We start from the raw sequence: 18,251 nt of genomic DNA on the forward strand, positions 1-18,251 counted from the left end.
CTCTTCTTGAGTCCTCAGAAACAGGTTTCTGGCCTCACCCAGCCAATGCCACCCTTCTCATTAAGATAATGAAAGATCCACTCATTATTATCCCAGGTCTCTGCTCTGTATCCATCTGATTTTGACTCCCAATGAAAGGGCAAGTACTCCTTAAACTTTCACATCTCTTCCTTTCTTTTACTCCACACCCTCCTGTTTTTCTCCTTCTTCTCAGACTGCTCCTACCCAACCTCATTCACCATTCCCAGCATTCAGTCTTTCCTTGTGTTGACTCTCTCAGCAAATGCATACATCCCTTGCCTTCAAAAACTACCTCTCACCAGAGAATTTTCAATTCTAGAGTCCCTAGTTCCCACCCAAATGTGGAGTCGCAAGCCCGTTTCAATTGCCTTTCGTGTATTCTCATGTAGAGAGCCTCTCCATTATGTGACACAGAATGAGCTCCCTATGCCAACATTTGTTTGGCCTTGAGTGAACCAAGTAAGGTGAGTTCCAGTTAGTAAAATTGTAATAGTTAGTTCATAGATTAGTGAGGATTCAGTAACATAAAATAGGATAGCTGCTGTATTTATATTGATTACACTAATATATATAGCACTATGTGTCAGGCTTGCAATACAGCATTTTATAAAAAGTAACTCAATTAATCCTCACAAGGATTCTGGAGGGCAAATAGCGTTAGTGTCCCCATTTCACAGATAAGAAAACTAAGGCAGTCAGTCAAGGTTACACAGCTATTAAGTAGCAAAATCTGATTCCAAGGCAGGCAGATTAGCACCAAAGTTTGTATTCTTCACTGCTACACTAAGCTGCCTGTCATTACACTGACTTTCTGCCTTTTAAAGCACTGCAGAAATCGAATTAAAATTATTAGAACAAAAACCCAGAACATAGGATCACTCTTGGGGTTCATATCTTTTTCTTGAGTTGTGTGTTGATTAAAAACATCAATCCTATAGCTTTGGCAACCTCGCTGTCAGCTTTCCCGTCTCTCTTACCTTCAGAACCCATTGTTCCCAACCTATTGTGTCTACCTCTGAAACGAATACCTTATTCCCATCACCAGTACTTCAGTTCCAGCCTGTTTATTTGACATCCACACCAATTTTTATAAATGGGGCAGGTGGGGGAGAAAAAGAAAATCTCCTGTATTCTGGGACAATTGGCAAATTTTTAATAAAGTCTGCAAAGCAGACAACAGTTGCTTATCAGTATTAAAATTTTTAATTTCAATAATTACGCTGAGTTTATATATAGGAAAGTCCTTGTTTTTAGGAAATATACATTGAAATATTTAAGGGTAAAGAGGCAAGATGTTTGCAGTTTATTCTCAAATGATTCAGAAAAAGCATCATGAGAAAATATATGTCAATGAATGAAAAAATTACATAGCAAATGTGGTAAAATGTTACCAATTGGTAAAATCTGGTTGAAGAATATTCCAGAACCCTTTAACTACCTTTGTAACATTTTCCTAAATTAAAACTATTTCAAAATAAAATGTTAAAAAAATAACTAACCATTGTTTTTTTTGTTTTTGTTTTTGTTTGTTTGTTTGTTTTGTTTTTATACATGCACTGGGTACAGTCAGAAGCACAGGAGGGTGAGAGAATTCACCAGAGCCAGAGCGGGGAGCAGAGAAGGCAGAAGGACCGAAGTACACTGCTGAGGGGAGCAGCGGGCGGCAGGAGAGGTCTGCGTGCCATGTGGGACCCTCCTCCGGTGGCCGGGGAGCAGCCGGGGATCGAACCGGCACGACAGAGGCCGCGGGCAGCTTCTTCGCAACCCAGCGCTCAACCGCTACGCCACAGGGGAGGCCCACTAACCATTGTTTTGATGCCCCTAGAACACACAACCCTCTCTTGCCACTCCAACCCCCAAGTCCCCTCAGCAAGCGTAAAGGCTCACCAGGCACACCCAACAAAGTCCACAGTACTCGGCTGGCATGCAAAGAGCTCCATAACCTACCCCACTTCTAACCTCCAGGCATCCACTCCCAATGACATCCACTGCACTCCCTCCCCATTGGTTCCTTTATCGACCCTCACATTTTCCTGCTCCCTGGGCATGAAAAGGCTGTTTCCTTTACCTAAACTAGTACTTCTATTTCTCTAATGGTAAACATCAATTTGAATTTGAATTTGAATCCCATTTCTTCCAAAATAGCTTTCCAAATCCACTGAATTGGAATTTGTCCACCTTATCACCCTCCTAAGGCAGGTTTTTACTCTATCTACAGTTTACCTCCATTTAGCCTTGTATTGGAATTTTTATTTATGTTTCTTCACACAGGAGATTAGGAGTTTGTATTACTGCGGTCTTCATCTTTGTACCCTCACTCCCTTTTGCATAATTTTGCATAAATTTTGTATTTCATAATCCAAAACCTTTGACCTAATGAGGGGCATGGGATGGATGGCAGATGCCAGGAGTACAAGAGGGAGGCAGCAACTCTGCAGGGAGCACTGCACCTTGAAGTTCTTACTCAGCATTCTCCCCATCTGCGTGGCTCCCACCTCCATGAGGAAAGCCACAGAGGAATGGCCATATACACGATGGAATACTATTCAGGGATCGAAAAAGATAAATACATGCCATTTGCAGCTATGTGAATGGAACTGGAAGGGATGATTCTAAGGGAAGTGAGCCAGAAGGAGAAAGATAAATACCAGATGGTTTCACTTACAGGTGGAATCTAGAGAAACCAAACAAAGGGTCAGACAAAGACAAACTGTAAGACTGACCCTTGAAAGCAGACTGCAGAGCTGAGACATGCCAGAAGGGTGGGAAAGAGGGAGGAGGAGGGAAAGAGTAGAGACTGGGGGGAGAGCCGGGAGCCTGCAGTGAACCGTGGCGGACTATGGGTACGCTGGTGGTTGGAAAACTATGGCAACTTCACCAGAGGGGAGAAATCCTATAGTGTGAAAAAATAAACAAGGATGTCTAAGGAATTAAAAAATAAAAATAAAAATAAATAACCCTCTGTGCACAGTTACACCCTCCCCAGCTGGCCTTGCAGTGCTCCTTCAGGAAGCTCCTGCTCCTTTCCCAGCAGTCTCATCAATCCCACCAGACAGTACTAGGCCTAGTCACACCACCTCCCAACATGCTCTCTGCTCAGAGTGCGCTGGCCACTCCTGTAGCGTGTGAGGCGCCCACATCTGTGTGCTGGCTCTCCACTCTGGAGTCAGTGCTTGATCGTCTTTGCTTTCCATAATTTCAGTTTTCATTTTTTTAATTTAAAGAAAAAATATAATCCTTTTGAGAAGGCTCACCCACAAGATTATTAATTATCGCCTCAGAAAGTTCTAAGTATAAAGCAAAACAAGCCTGCCTTTAAGAGAGATGGAAACTTTAATTTGATGTAGTCCCAGCTGTTGATCTTTGCCTTCACTATCACTGCTTTGGGTGAAGTGTCTGTAAAGATGTCTTTGATATGCAAATCACGTAGTGTTTCGCCTATATTTCCTTCTATGTATTTTATGGTTTCAGGTCTTATAAAGAGACAATAACAAAAACAAAGAGAAACCCCACCAACTGGGAGAACATTTTTGCACACAACACTACTGATAAAGGACTGATCACAAAAATCTGCAAAGAGCTGATGAGACTCAACAACAACAAAGAAAATAATCCAGTCAAGAAATGGACAGAGGAGCTAAAAAGAAACTTCTCTGAAGAGGAAATGCGAATGGCCAACAGGCATATGAAAAAATGTTCAACATCACTTGCAATCAGGGAAATGCAAATCAAAACTACCATGAGGTACCATCTTACACCAGTGAGAATGGCACATATTAAAAAAACTAGCAACAGAAATGTTGGCGAGGTTGTGGAGAAAAAGGAACTCTTCTGCACTGTTGGTGGGAGTGCAAACTGGTCCAACCACTATGGAGAGCTGTGTGGAGATTTCTGGACCTACTAAACATAGAGCTTCCACAGGATCCAGCAATTCCACTCCTAGGTATTTACCCAAAGAACACAGAAACATCAATTCCAAAGAGCACCTGCACCCCTATGTTTATAGCAGCACTATTTACAATAGCTAAGCTTTGGAAACAGCCCAAATGCCCAAAAATAGATGACTGGATCAAGAAGATGTGGTACATATATACCATGGAATATTACTCAGCATTCAAAAAAGATAAACACATGCAATTTGCAGCAACATGGATGGCGCTGGAAGGGATCATGCTCAGCGAAATAAGCCAAAAAGAAAAAGAAAAATACCGGATGGTCTCACTCATAGCAGGAATCTAGAAAATTTAAATAAGGGACCAGGAAAATGAATAACTATAAGAAAGTGAAAATCAAAATCAACAAAAAACTATGAACCAGAGACACTTTTTGGGGGGTGGGGGGCGGGAGGGGAGGGATTGGGGTCAGAATGGGGGGATTGCAATTGTATGGGGAATATAAAAATAAAATTTATTAATTAAAAAAAAATAATAAAAAAAAAAGAGAGATGGAAACTGACTTTCATTTGCCTTTCCAGTCCTCTTTCTGCTAACATCCCTACCCTAAAGATCTTGTCTCTCTCCTGGCACACAGACCTTCTGGCCAGATCACCACTCTCATCCTGGTTCAGCCTCTTTCTCCTGCTGATATAGACTGAGGATCAGGAGAGTTTAGGTGACTTACCCAAACATGGTGGCCTTAATTTGGCTCCAAACTTGTTAGCAGATTTAATTGTTCTGCAACTGGGGTTTAAAACCAAGGTCTGAAATTGGGGGTTGCTCTCATAGCTGTAGCCAAAAAAGTGGATGAGATCCTTAAGAAAATAGGAGAAAATTATAAGGCCACAGTTGGGATGCTGGGTAAACCCACATGTAGGAGACACAGTAAGTCACCCTATGGCCCAGAAATTTGTCTTTCCATTAAAAATACTGGTGATTACTTCTTAACCCTTACCTTATTGTGAGAGAAATGTCCTACAAAATGGACTAAGCCTCTATTTGCAGAGAATTTACCAGAATTATGTATTACTTTTGTAACCTTGCAGTAGTTAAAAAATTCAGAGACTTCCAAAGTATTATTTCCTATGAATTTCACTTTCCTCATCTGTTAAATAGGAATATCAAAACATTACCACCCACATCACATAGGATTGTAGTGAGAACTCGGTGAAATATCTATAGTGTGTCCAGTAAAGAGCCTCATAACCATAAATAATCAATAAATGGTAAACATAATTCTGATTATACATTATCCAGAGTCTTCATCCACTTACCTTCAGAAATAAACCTTATAAATAATCCTGTTACCATGACCTAAATCATTTGGCTAAAACCCTCATACTTTTTGCTATTTGTACATGTAATTCTGGAGTACATGCAATACTTTATCTTAATTCTAAGCAATAATGATAAAAATCACAAAATCTTTCTCATGCATAGGCAAATTATTAAAATTTAAGAGGTCCATTCCTATGATCTAGCACCTAAAATTAAATCAGATATCACTAGAAGTATGCTGCGTCTACTTTGGGAAACACTTCACAGAGCTAATCTCAAAATCTAAATCTGTTTTATTTAAATGAAACACATTTTGGAGGGCTGCAGAGGCTGCTTTTCTCTCAGAACCTCCCTGCAGCTCTCCGAAGGCAGCCCCCTTGGCATTTCTCTCCAGCAGGATTGGCAGAGTGTCCAGCTGTCTCCCAGCCTCACCCTTGTCTCTCCCTTGCCCCAAATCTACCATTGAAGTCCCATCTCAGAATAAATGCAAAGGGTTTACTGTGCTCTAGAAAGACCTTACATGAACTCACTCCTGCTCGTCTCCCCACCACATTTCCTACCACACTTCCCACTGGAAACCTGGCAGCAGCTGTAATGAATATAAGTCAGGCAGTCTTTGCACCTACTAATTCCTTTGCTCGCAGCATACTTCCCAGACCAGGGCTCATTCCCTCACTTCAGACATCTTTGCTGAACATTGCTCACTCCTCTTACTCCTTTCTCTCTCTCTGCACACCTTGTTTTATTTTCTCCTTAACATTTATCACTGCCAAACATGAAATGAAGTGTCCATGCCCTTGTTTAATGTCTGTCAAATACCCATTAGATTGTAAACTCCTGGAGGACCTTTGCTTTGCTTGACTTTTACACCACTGTCTTACAATGCCTGAAATAGTACGGGTACCACTCACCAAACATTTGTTAATTGAAGGCATGAGTGAATGCCCAAACAATGGTAATGAGTATTCTTTGAAACATACTCAGTTTCAGTTTCTCCAGGACTTGTAGAGTGGGCAGTAAGAAATGCAAACCTGGATTTTAGGAGAGGAAAGCAAAAAGCAAGAGCACACCGAAGACTAAACCTACAGACCCACCCACCAAAGTCCTCCAAGTGTTATAGAAGACTGAATAGTGTGTAAAGAAGTTAGTTGGAGACAAAATAGAGCTCAGAGATGTTGAATATAGTAAAATTTTCATTTTAGCCTTTAATAACAACCAACTCTCTCACCAAGCTTTAAGTTTAATATGCGAAGAATAACTAAGTAGAATTTTAGAATTTCTGTAGAAGTGTTTATGAACAGTAAGACAGTCTAAATAGAGGCTACTAGATGGACAAAAATAATAAAATTACATCTAACAGATTGAGGCCCAATTTACGTCTCTACCTTTTGACTCATAATTTACATTTCTTTACACTGAGACTGAGTTCCACCATGACTTGCTCTGAGCAGTGAGTATTAGTAAATATGACGTGAATAGAGCCTTGAAAAGTGCATGTGTGTTGTCACCTATGCTCTTACACTACCAGTTTTGCCTACTTTGGGATCCTAACTGCCACCTTCAGAGCCTGGAGTAGCCTGCTGGAGGGATGAGAGCAGGGAAGAAATATACAAGAAGATGTGCTGAACTTTCCCAATTAAAGACCACTTAGGCTGCCAGCTAACCACTAATGCATAAGTAAGGCCAGCTAAAATACTCAGAATCTGGGCCTCCCTGCTGGCACAAGGGGTTAAGCACAGCACTATAAAGCTATCCACAGCCACTGCAGCACAAGTTCAATCCCCAGCCAAGGAGCTACCCACATGGCACAGCAGACCTCTCCTGTCTCGCCCGCTGCTCCCCTCAGCAGTGTATTTCGGTCAGTCCGCCTGTTCTGTTCCCCACTCTGTCTCTGGCAAGTCCTCTCACCCCTCCCCCCACACCTCTGGCCTATACCCTGGTTCTTGTATACATAAATAAATCTTTAAATAAATAAATAAATACTCAGAATCTGACTTAGATAATCAGAACTCCCCTACCTAACCAGGAGATAATGAAAATAATAAAAGGTTGTCATTTTAAGAAACTGTGGCTTGAAGTACTTTGTTCCACAGCAACAGCTAACGAATATAATTTGGATAGTTACCCTCCAAATGTAACCAAGAGATTAAAGGTAGAGGTTGGGAAGGGGGAAAGAGGTCTCCCTAAATTCACATTCAAGATCATAATTATAAAGTACTTTCTCTAAAAATTCAAAAGAGTTAAAATGACAAACTACTTAAATAAAAGACATCTTAATTTTCTGATTAAAGATTTCAAATCATTTGAAAACAACAGGTTTATGAGGAAATGTGTTCAATATAATTGCAATTCAACGCTGAATTATTAGTGCCACCTTAGGTTATAAAAGTGGAATGAGATTTTATAATCATGAATGCCATGTATCCACTAGGTCATTGGTTTTCTTTGTGGACTCCAATAAAAAATAAATGGAACCACATATATTCTCTTCATCCTTCAGTAATTCTGTGCTGGCCTCATCACAGAGGCCTTCTGATTTCCATAGCACTGGAGTCAATTTTCATTAGAGGAAACTATTCCTTCTTTCATCTTCTAAAAATTGACAACTTTCCTGTCCATTTACTAAATTCACTTAAAGAACTATAGCCAAAATAAGCCAACAATCATTTCCATCTATTCAGACTTTTATACTGACATAGAACTACCTTTCTGCCTTTCCAAAGTTAGCCTCGTCTCCTCTTTGTGCATTTCCCAGGGGGTCTGCACTACAGCATAAACTTTCACATTAGAGACCTGAATATGCAGCAGACATCAAGGAATACATATGCTGTTTGAAGAGTCTTTCTCACACCCGCAACCTCATACTTGGCACAAGCAACAATTTTCCTTCATGCACAGTCCATTCTATGTTCTAGTCCATAAACATATACATCTTTGTATGAGAAGAAACCGGGCCAAACTGAGAACCATATTAAGCCACAATAATAATATGCACTTGTAGAGTCCTCTCTTATACTTAGTCTCATTTGTTCCTCCTGTTCAGTCTCTTAGTCTGTTCAGGCTGCTATAGCAAAATTCCACCAACTGTGTGGCTTATAAAAGTGGAAATTTATTCCTCACAGCTCTGGAAACCCAAGATCAGGGTGCCAGCATGTCTAGGTGAGGGTTCTATCCAGATTACGTATTTTTCATTATTTCCCCAAATGGAAGGAGCAAGGGGACTCTGTGGGACCTCTTCTATAAGGTTCACTAACCCCATTCACCAGGGCCCTGTCCTCATGATCTAGCCATTTTCCAAAGTTTCTACCTACCACTACCATCATGTTGGCCATCAGGATTTCAACATGTGAATTTGGGAGCCACCCAAACATCCAGCCTAAAATATCATGTGGCAAGCAAAGCCTGGATTCTTATCTGCCTTAAACAAGCAAGGAAACTCAGACTGTTGGCAATATGACTTCTCTGAGGTCTATCTTCTGTAAAGTGGACCAAGTCAGAATTAAAACCCAAATTCAGAGTCCTTTTCTGTACACTATGCCCCTGAATAATACAATGTCAGGAAAAAACATTTCACAGAAAAGATAGAGGTAAATGTAGAAAGAAAAAGAATAAATAGACAAGAAAAGAGGGAACGGGGCATTTACATTGGTGAGAAAAGTAACTACAAATTGGTAACATTTCTAGAACATTCTACAGAACACAATAGAAATCTGTATAATTTTACATCATGGTATATGTATTGATAACAATAGCACAATAAACATTAAAGTGATGAGTCCCACACAACTTTGCTTCACAATCACATTTTCACCTCCTCTTAATGTTCCTGATTGCTATTACAGGCTGTTTATTCTGTATTCTACGTTGGCTACTATAATAAATTCTTGTTTATCTAGAATATATTTAGAAGATACAATGTTACAGATAATTGAATATGCAGGTTAGCTGAGACTACTAAACAAAGTGACAGCTCATTTATTTTAGACTCTGCCCAACTTTAAAGCTCTAAAAGAGGGTTTGATAAACCTGTTCTTTAAAAGATCAGATAATAAATTCATTAGACCTTGTGGACCATGTGGTTACTGCAGTAAATACTCAGCAACACATTTGGAGTGAAAGCAGCAGTAGACAATATATAAACAAATGAGTGTGACCATGTTCCAGTAAAACTTTATTTACAAAAACAGATTTGGCCCACAGGCAGATTGCCAATCCCTGTTCTAAAACAGAACCCTCACCCAGAAGGAAAAAATTTACCCTCACACCCCTTTGTGCTCAGGGGAGAGAGAACCAAAATCCTGTGTGAATAGACATTCTCTTACATTTTACAAAACTTTTAGAGAGCAGGCTAATAAAAGAGAAGCAGGAATTTCTAAGCAGGGATGATGGAATATGCCCATGTAGTGAAGGCCAAGCCTTTAAAACACAGCCAGAGGAGGGAAATAGAGCAAGTTTAAGTGCAAAGCACTCTCCCTAAACCCTCTAATATCACCTTAGTCATCTTGAGTCATACCACTTATTTATAGCAAAGTTCTGGTTTAGATGGTCATAATGATGATGCTGAGTCCTAATGACGACCCTGAATCACCAAAGGAAAGATTCCATTTAGTCTCTTTGAAACAGAGACACATGTAGACTCCATTTAGAAACACCCATAAAAATTAGCTACTAGAAGTTTTGAAACCTACCCAATAAATTTCAGTGATCTATAATACACACTTTGTAAAATAATCAATTCCCTAGAGTAATAATAGTGGAAAGAAAAATATTTATAAAGTACTTACTATAAGTCCTGTATCATTTCAAGTGTTTTATGTATATTAATTTATTTAATAATTACAACAACCCAACCAGGCAGGTACTATTATTCTCCCATTTTTCAGATAAGGAACTTCAAGTACAGGGAGATGAAAAAATTGTCTAGAGTAACATAGCTACTCATTGACAGAGCTGGTATCCAAATCCAGGCAGTGTGACTCCAGACACCATTGTTTAAATTATTATACTATGTCAAGGCATTACTTTATATCATAGATGAACTGCCTTATTTAAAATACCATGAAAATAAGATATATTTAAAATCTCTACTAAATAGAATATCTTCAGAATGCAACAATTGAGACATGCCAGTGTCTTCCAATGCCTCAGGATAAAGACTTTTTCAGCATTGCATTAAAATTGTTTTTGGAATGAGCTAGGGAAATAAACAACAAGTAAATGGAGTTATGGGAAAATTATTTTAGGCACTCCTAAGTCAATCTGATAAATATGAGAATGTGAAATAAGTTAGTCCTTCTATTTCTTAGGTCAGGATATGAAGACTAAACAGATTTTTATTTGTTGTCTTTATTTTTTAAATAGCTTAACTGTAAATTTAGTTTGCAGGAAAGGAAAGTAATTTGGTCATTAAAATAACTAAGGTTACTATTGGCTTAACACCCAACAAAAATATTTGACCCTAATATATCCAGCATAAAGAACTAAAATCAGGTTATGGTGTGTTATTAAAAGAAAATTATAAGTTTGTGGAGAGATTTTTTAAATAGCAGTGATCTGAGAAATATTTTTGGTTACTGAGTAGGCATCTGGGCTCTTTTTTATCTGTCATACAAGTAATTTTGCTAATTTTTAGACATTCCAAGTGAAGAAAAATCTTTTAGCTTCTAGAAAATAGAGAGGCCATGAACCAAGCTTATATTAGTTCCATTATTTGCTCAAGATCATGCAAGAAACAGTTCTTCAAAAGCTACGCACTGTCTTCATAGCAGTTTTCCCCAACAATTAGTTAATATTCACTCTGAATTTCATAAAATACTCAACTATAGAGAGTAGATAAGTTATGATTGTCATTTTATCATTTTTGCCAGTTTTTCATTTTCCCGTACCCTTTTCTAAAATGATAAAGCAAGGACTTCAAATACCTGACACAGAAGAAGGCTATGTGGGGAGAGAAATATCCCATTACCACTTTTGACATTATAGGACATAAATATTAAATCAACAACAAAAATCTACAATAATTCTCAGTTAAATTTTAATAGTCTTGAAAAGTTAACATATGGCTTTAAGAATTTAAAAGTAAAATATTCTTAATTTCTTCTAGATGATAAAGGTTATAATTTTCTTTTTAATTTATCTTTCACTTATTGGCTAAATTCTATGTAGGTATATTAGAGAAGAGAGAGAAAAGGAATAGGAGGGACAGGAAGAACAGAGAAGGAATAACAGTATGGCAAAAAATGGCTTCATAACCAAACCAACTTTCTATGTCTCTTAGGCACAAACAGGACTACTAGTCTCAGTCTTCCTTCAGTTAGTTGGGGTCATGTCACAAAAAAATATGTGAGCAATTCTCTTTGTGTTTTCCTCTTTGCCAAAGGGCAAGAACCTAGAAACCAACAATGAGAATAACATCACAAGAATCCCACCTCAATGAAAGGAAACTGTCCATCAAGAATACCCATTTTGGGCCTCCCTGGTGGCACAAGGGGTTGGGCACCGCACTATGAAGCAATCCACAGCCTCTGCAGCACGAGTTCAATCCTCGGCCAGCCAGGGAGAAACCCACATGGTGAGGCAGACCCCTCCTGACTCGCCCACTGCTCCCCTCAGCAGTGTATTTCAGTCAGTCTGCCTATTCTGCTCCCCACTCTGTCTCTGGTGAATTCTCTCACCCTCCACATCTCTGACCTGTACCCCAGCTCTTGTATGCATAAATAAATAAATCTTAAAAAAAAAAAAGAAGACCCATTTTGCCACAAAGAGATACCTTCTCACACCTGTGAGAAGGGCCCATATCAAAAAGCCCAGAAACAAGTGTTGCTGAGAGTGTGGAGAAAAAGGAACACTGGCACACTGCTGGTAGGAATATAGACTGATCCCGTCCTTTTGGAAAACAGTACAGAGGTTTCTCAAAATATTAAAGTAGATCTACTATATGATCCAGCAATTCCACTCCTAGATATCCAACCAAAGAATGCAAAAACACTAATTCAAAGCTATATATTCACTCCCATGTGAATTGCAGCACTATTTACAATAGCTGAGTTATGGGAGTAACCTAAGTGCCCAATAACAGATGAATGGATTAAGAAGGTATCACATACACACACACACACACATGCACACACACACGCACACACACACACTGGAATACAACACAGCTATTTAAAGAATGATGAAATTTTGCCATTTGCAACAACCTGGATGGAACTAGAAGATATAACACTAAGAAAAATAAGTCAAAAGGATAAAGACAAATATCAGAAAGTTGCGCTCATATATGGTATACAGAGAAACAAAGTGAAGGGTCAGACAAAGCCAAACTAAAAACAAACCCTAGAAATTTGACTGTAAAATTGTGGTTACTAGAGGGGTGGGGAAAGGGCAAAGGCAGTAGAGGCCAGTGGACTATGGAGGAGGGCTGTGGGTGTTGTGAAATGTAACATGCGTCTGAAGAGGTATAAACCTATACCTCTGGGTCATTGGTTGAAAACCAATGTTATCTCAACAAAAACAAAAAATTTAAATGGATACAAAGCATATTCGTTTTAACACATTGGTGTAGTCACTATGGAAAACAGTCTGGAGGCCCCTCGAAAAATTAAAAATAGAAACATCATATGATCCAGCAATGCTATTTCCAGGTATCTATCTAAAGGAAACTAAATCACTTTCTCAAAGAGATATTTGTACCCCCATATTTACTGCAGCATTTTTCACAATGGGCCAGACTTGGAAACAACCCAAGTGTCCATGGGTGGATAAATAAAGAATGAAACTGTGAGTTATATATTACTCAGCCATAAAAAATAAGGAAATTTTGCTATTTGCAACAACATGAATGGACCTTGAGTGTCCATTGCTTGAGGGCATAATGCTAACTGAAATTAGTCAAATAAAAACAAATGCCATATAATCTCACTTATATGTGAAATCTCAAAAAAGCTGAACTTACAGAAGCAAAGAGTAGAATGGAGGTTGTCAGAGGCAAAGGGATGCAAGAAAAGGGGAGATACTGGTCAAAAAATACAAACATCCAGTTATAAATGGATAAGTTTTGGGAATTTAATGCATAGTATGACAATTATAGTAAATAATATTATATAGTTATATACTTGAAACTTGATTAAAAGAGTAGATCTTAAATGTTGTCACCACAAAAACTAAGAAAATGGTAATTATGTGGCTTGATGTAGGTATTAGCTAACTCTGTGGTAGTAATCCTTTTCCAATATCTGTATACCAAGTCATTATCTCATAATCCACAAATTCACACAATGTTATATGACAATTATATCTCAATAAAGCTGGAGGGTGGGGAAAGAAGGTAACAGGCATTCTTTCATTACTGAAAAAATATTTTTATCCAGTCACAAAAGGTACAAGAAAGCAGGGCCAATAATCCCAATCGGCAATTTTCAAACTGCACTGCAAAACAAATTGTTTTATTTCTAGAGAGTTCTCTCATAAATTGCTGGGTGGTATGTAGGGACTAAAGGTGGAAAGGAATCCATTCCATTTTTATTTGGGTCATTTATTGCACTTATGTTATGATTTAATTTTAAAAAATTTTCTACATATGGTATAACTGCTTTAGCCTAACTAATATCATTGAAGGAAATAATCAAATTCCTAAAAACAGTGCACCCAAGCAGCTAAAATATAGCAGACAGCTGTGGTCAGTATTCCAAAAATCAAGATGATCTTCCTAAGTAAAACAAGTTAAAAACTTGGAATCAAAATTAGTGACTTGAACTTTCTAAATCATTCAAAAAGTCATTTTGACCATTCATTTTAACCCTGGGATAGAAAGACCTGGGAATAAGCATCATTTTAAAACTTGCAAGATTATTCCATTAAAATTAATAAAGAAAGTCAAGATACGAATAAAGAGACCAAACCATCTTTTGGATTTTTAACTCACTTTGTCCTGTGTCGAAACCATAATCCCTAAAACCTCATCATTAACAGCTCTAAATGTAGGCTCTGAAGCAAAACTCACCTATTGCCTTAGTGCTATATCTAAGTACAAGGAAAATTTGTCACAAGTTTAGCCAACAAGAAAATCCATTCTGTTTGACCAAAGCATCTTAGAAAGCTTACAAAGTTAATCAAACTACTCAATTAGAAATGTATGTGACATTTTCCATTTTAAAAATTGATAATTTATAATGCTAATTAACATGTAGATAATAGCTATAATAAGTGACATTTATATAGCACTAAGAAGTTTATATGTTCTCACATACAAGACTGCATTTACTTGTCACAGAATACTACGTAACAGACAGATAAGAACTGATAAAAGGACAAAAGCCTTTGTAACTTTTCCAGTTCAAACAGTAAAGACTCTCTTTGCTTTAAAAGCACTTATTCAACATTGGAAATATGCTTTTAGAAGTAATGAAGTTAACGAATACAATGAGCTTCTGTAATAATAACAATGTAGAGCTGTGCAGCACATTACTAATTAATCATTAAAATCTTCTTTCACAAATGGTCTGTCCTTGTGGTGTTGATATTCACCAAATACAAAATAGCAGTAATAGACCATCATTTTCTTTTTTTTTTTTTAATATTGAATTTTATTTTTATATTCCCCCATACAATTGCAAACGCCCCATTCTGACCCCAATCCTTCCCCTCCTGCCCCCCACCCCCCAAAAAGTGTCTCTGGTTCATAGTTTTTTGTTGATTTTGATTTTCACTTTCTTATATTCATTTTCCTGGTGTTTACAAGAGTTACTGTCCCATCCTGAGCATGTTTTAAGAAAGCAAGGCCAAAAAATCAAGCACCCTCCACCCCCAACACATCACAAAGAGTTAAATGCTTGAGATTTGTATAATTCTCTTCTTTCTGTGAGGTGGAACACTACCAGTTGGTGGAGCAGAGATTTAATTTAATTTAAAAATAATCGATGATTCCATTTCAATTATGAAATACATGCAGGTGGTATAATTTCTCATTATTTTAGTCACTAGCCAAAATTGTGTCCCCCTGATTTCCAATTGCAAGAAGCAGAGTGGCTTAGTGAATAATCTTTGGAGTCAGTGGGACCATGCTCAAGTCAGCAAGTTTTTCTAAGTCTCACTCTGTATGTCTGTGAAATGAAAATGATGGTTGATAGAAAAATGATGGTCTATCTCAAGCATTTAACTCTTTGTGATGTGTTGGGGGTGGAGGGTGCTTGATTTTTTGGCCTTGCTTTCTTAAAACATGCTCAGGATGGGACAGTAACTCTTGTAAACACCAGCTAGGAATAATTAAAATCTTGGGCAAGGTTAAGTAATAAGATTAGTCCTATATATAACACTGGAAAAATGTCTGGGAGAAAAGCAAGCCTTTCCAAAAGCAAAATATACCAAATAAAACACTGAAAAATATAATTCAATTAAGAAATAATATTTCTTTCAGTTTGGATTCAGGTCATTACTTGGTAGGTAGTGTTAACAGTTTCCAAATGCCAATGTATATTCATGAACACATTGCAAGCTCATGATGTAATACATTCCTTTTTGGATACATCTTTTGTCAAATCCATCTGTCTATGGCAGATATGCATAATTTTACAGAACCTTATCTGCAAAAGAACTTTCACCATCAGACAAAACGACTTTACACAATAAAGAATAGAGGGCGCAAGATGAGCTACTATTCTTTGAAGAGATCTCCTTTTCCCATAATGCCTTACTCACAACACTCAGTCCTCAGGACCCCTCTACTGCCTCTACTCTTCCTTTACTTAATGCCCTGCCTTTCACAAGAAAGAGGTATCTGTGACAACGCAAGAAGAATTGAAGAGATGTGTTCCTATAGGAAGCACCAACACAAGATGTCAATACTCCTAGTGTATCACTTAAGTCCTTTGTAGCTGATTCATCTCAGCAAGAGCTCAAGCCATTTAATATAAAGAATGAAAGCAGAAAAAGGTGGAAGGGAATATGATAACTGCATCAAGAAAGTCACACTGGCCACAAGAAGAGCAGGGTTAGAAGTCAGAAGCTTGTTCAGATAAAGCAGCTTCTACCTTCCTCCCCCTCAACACTTCTTATGCTAGATGTACGCAAACCACCATGAGGGATGAGATTACATTCCTTATATAGATGTGCTACTTTCTTCCACTAATACAGTCGGTTAGGAATGTAGAAAAACGAATGAGTCAACTATTACTATTAGTGTCTGCGGCTGTTGAAACTCATTTATGAACTCTATTTTGTCTGAATAAAGGAACCCACAAAGTGGGTTTCTTTCTTCACAAAGTGAAGGTGTTTCTAAAAGAATACGCTAGAATTACATTTTTAAAAAATTTTAAAATTTTACATTTCTTTAAATTACATTTTCTATACATTTGGTTGATAGAAAAGGATTCTGTGTTGATTATTTTTCTTTCCTTTTAAGAACCTCATTCACTGGTGTGACCTGAAATGGGTCATATTTCACAAAGTGAAAATGTTTTTAATAAAACTTTGCATTTCCACCGTTACCTAAACATAAAATTTTGCAAAAACATAACCAGTATTTTTCTCCTACTGGCTAAATCACATCAGTCATTTAAATAGACGCAACCAAAACAAACTCCTCTTGAGCATAAAAAAATACTTGATGGACATTGGCAAGTAATTACTAAAGCTACTACAAGTTTTATCTTTGACAAAGGAACCCGTGATTTTAAAAAACTATTCAAATGACATATGCTAGAGGTCTATATATATAAAACACAAATATACACATCTTTACCCATAACTCTAAAGAGGTAAAATCAGATAAAGAGCAAACTGGAAAAAGAGTCCAAGATTATAAGAAATTACTTAGCTTTGTGCTACATAAAGGAAAAGTGCAAACATTACTTAGGAGGAATAAAAATTATTTCTAAGTGCCAGCTTCATTGACAAAAGACTCCCCTTTCTTCCGCCCCCCCACCCCGCAACCCCCCCCCCATTTTCTTAGTGTAGGTTAGGAGAAATCAGTAATGATTTAAAAGTAAAAAATGAACTGCTTGCACTAACCACTCTATACTGAGTATTAATTTCATCCTTCAGTATATGCTATGGAAGGTAATAAAATGCTGCTGTTGCCAGTTTCTCACTTCAATCTGCACCAGCTTTATCTTAAACCTTGTTAGCAACAGAAGTGACCCCCTCCCATCCCCCTGCCCCCCAGCAATAAAACAAACCTAACAACCGATTCCCTGGGATAATTTGATCTGCTCCAACCACAAATTCCTCCACATTCTTTCTTCTATTATGATTGTGTCTGTGTGTGTTTAATGTACTTCTTATAAGGCTTTTATAAACAAGCTGGGTTATTTCTCATTCAGCTCTCCAACACCTAAACATGGAGTATTTTTGCACATATAAAATTTTTCTAGTTATCCCTAAAACATAAGTTAGCTTCAGATGACAATGAAGAAAAGTATTATTGCCATCCTATTACATTTCTCCTTCTGAGCTCTAATTGCTGTGTACCTGTATCCTGAAAGGATCGGTTATCAATTGCTGCTCCCTCCCAGTTTGGGACAGTAGAGGTGGGAAATCTTGAAACGTGCCTGGCTCAGTGCTCTTTCAGTCGTTGCTTTGACAGCAGCCGTCTGTTTTAACCCACTAATGTTCAACCTTTATCACATTACTGACATCATAAAACAAACAGAGCTAACAAATGCATTGAACAACCTCCTTCAAAACACAGCATGACTGTGTTTCATAGCAAAAAAAAAATAACCAAACAAAAAAAAAAAAAAAAACCTGGCATAACCCTGCCAGGTTTTAGAAGCTTTAAGATTAATTGCATTGAACTTGATACATAATAGTACAGCACCTTAAAAATTAATCATCTGTTAATTCAGTATTTTCTAATTACAATCACTCCCTTTCAGGGCATGTAATTAATTTATTGAGTTCGTTTTAAAAAGTAGGATTACTCACACAGTCTTGAAGATGCAATGTCAGCTATTTAGGACAGAAACGTCCAAGGCCGTGTTAGAACTCAATTACGACTACATATGCGTTACAGCAGGA

At 37.7% G+C, this 18,251-nt stretch overlaps 1 protein-coding gene across 2 annotated transcripts in view; it reads right to left on the minus strand.

The window, feature by feature from the left end:
- Positions 1-18,251, minus strand: part of LOC119260264 (cAMP-specific 3',5'-cyclic phosphodiesterase 4D-like) — a 445,519-nt gene that overhangs the window by 397,973 nt on the left and 29,295 nt on the right. The window contains exon 1 of one of the 2 annotated variants that reach the window (XM_054687950.1): positions 17,703-17,821. The exons of the other annotated variant lie outside the window; for it this stretch is intronic. The gene's annotated coding sequence lies outside the window, so the exon portion shown is untranslated. Of the gene's footprint in view, positions 1-17,702; positions 17,822-18,251 lie in introns of those variants that run through there. 2 annotated transcript variants of the gene reach the window in all.

The sequence above is a fragment of the Talpa occidentalis genome, unplaced genomic scaffold (assembly GCF_014898055.3).
Source record: "Talpa occidentalis isolate TD23 unplaced genomic scaffold, MPIMG_talOcc4v2.1 talOcc4.6, whole genome shotgun sequence".
Classification (NCBI taxonomy): domain Eukaryota; kingdom Metazoa; phylum Chordata; class Mammalia; order Eulipotyphla; family Talpidae; genus Talpa; species Talpa occidentalis.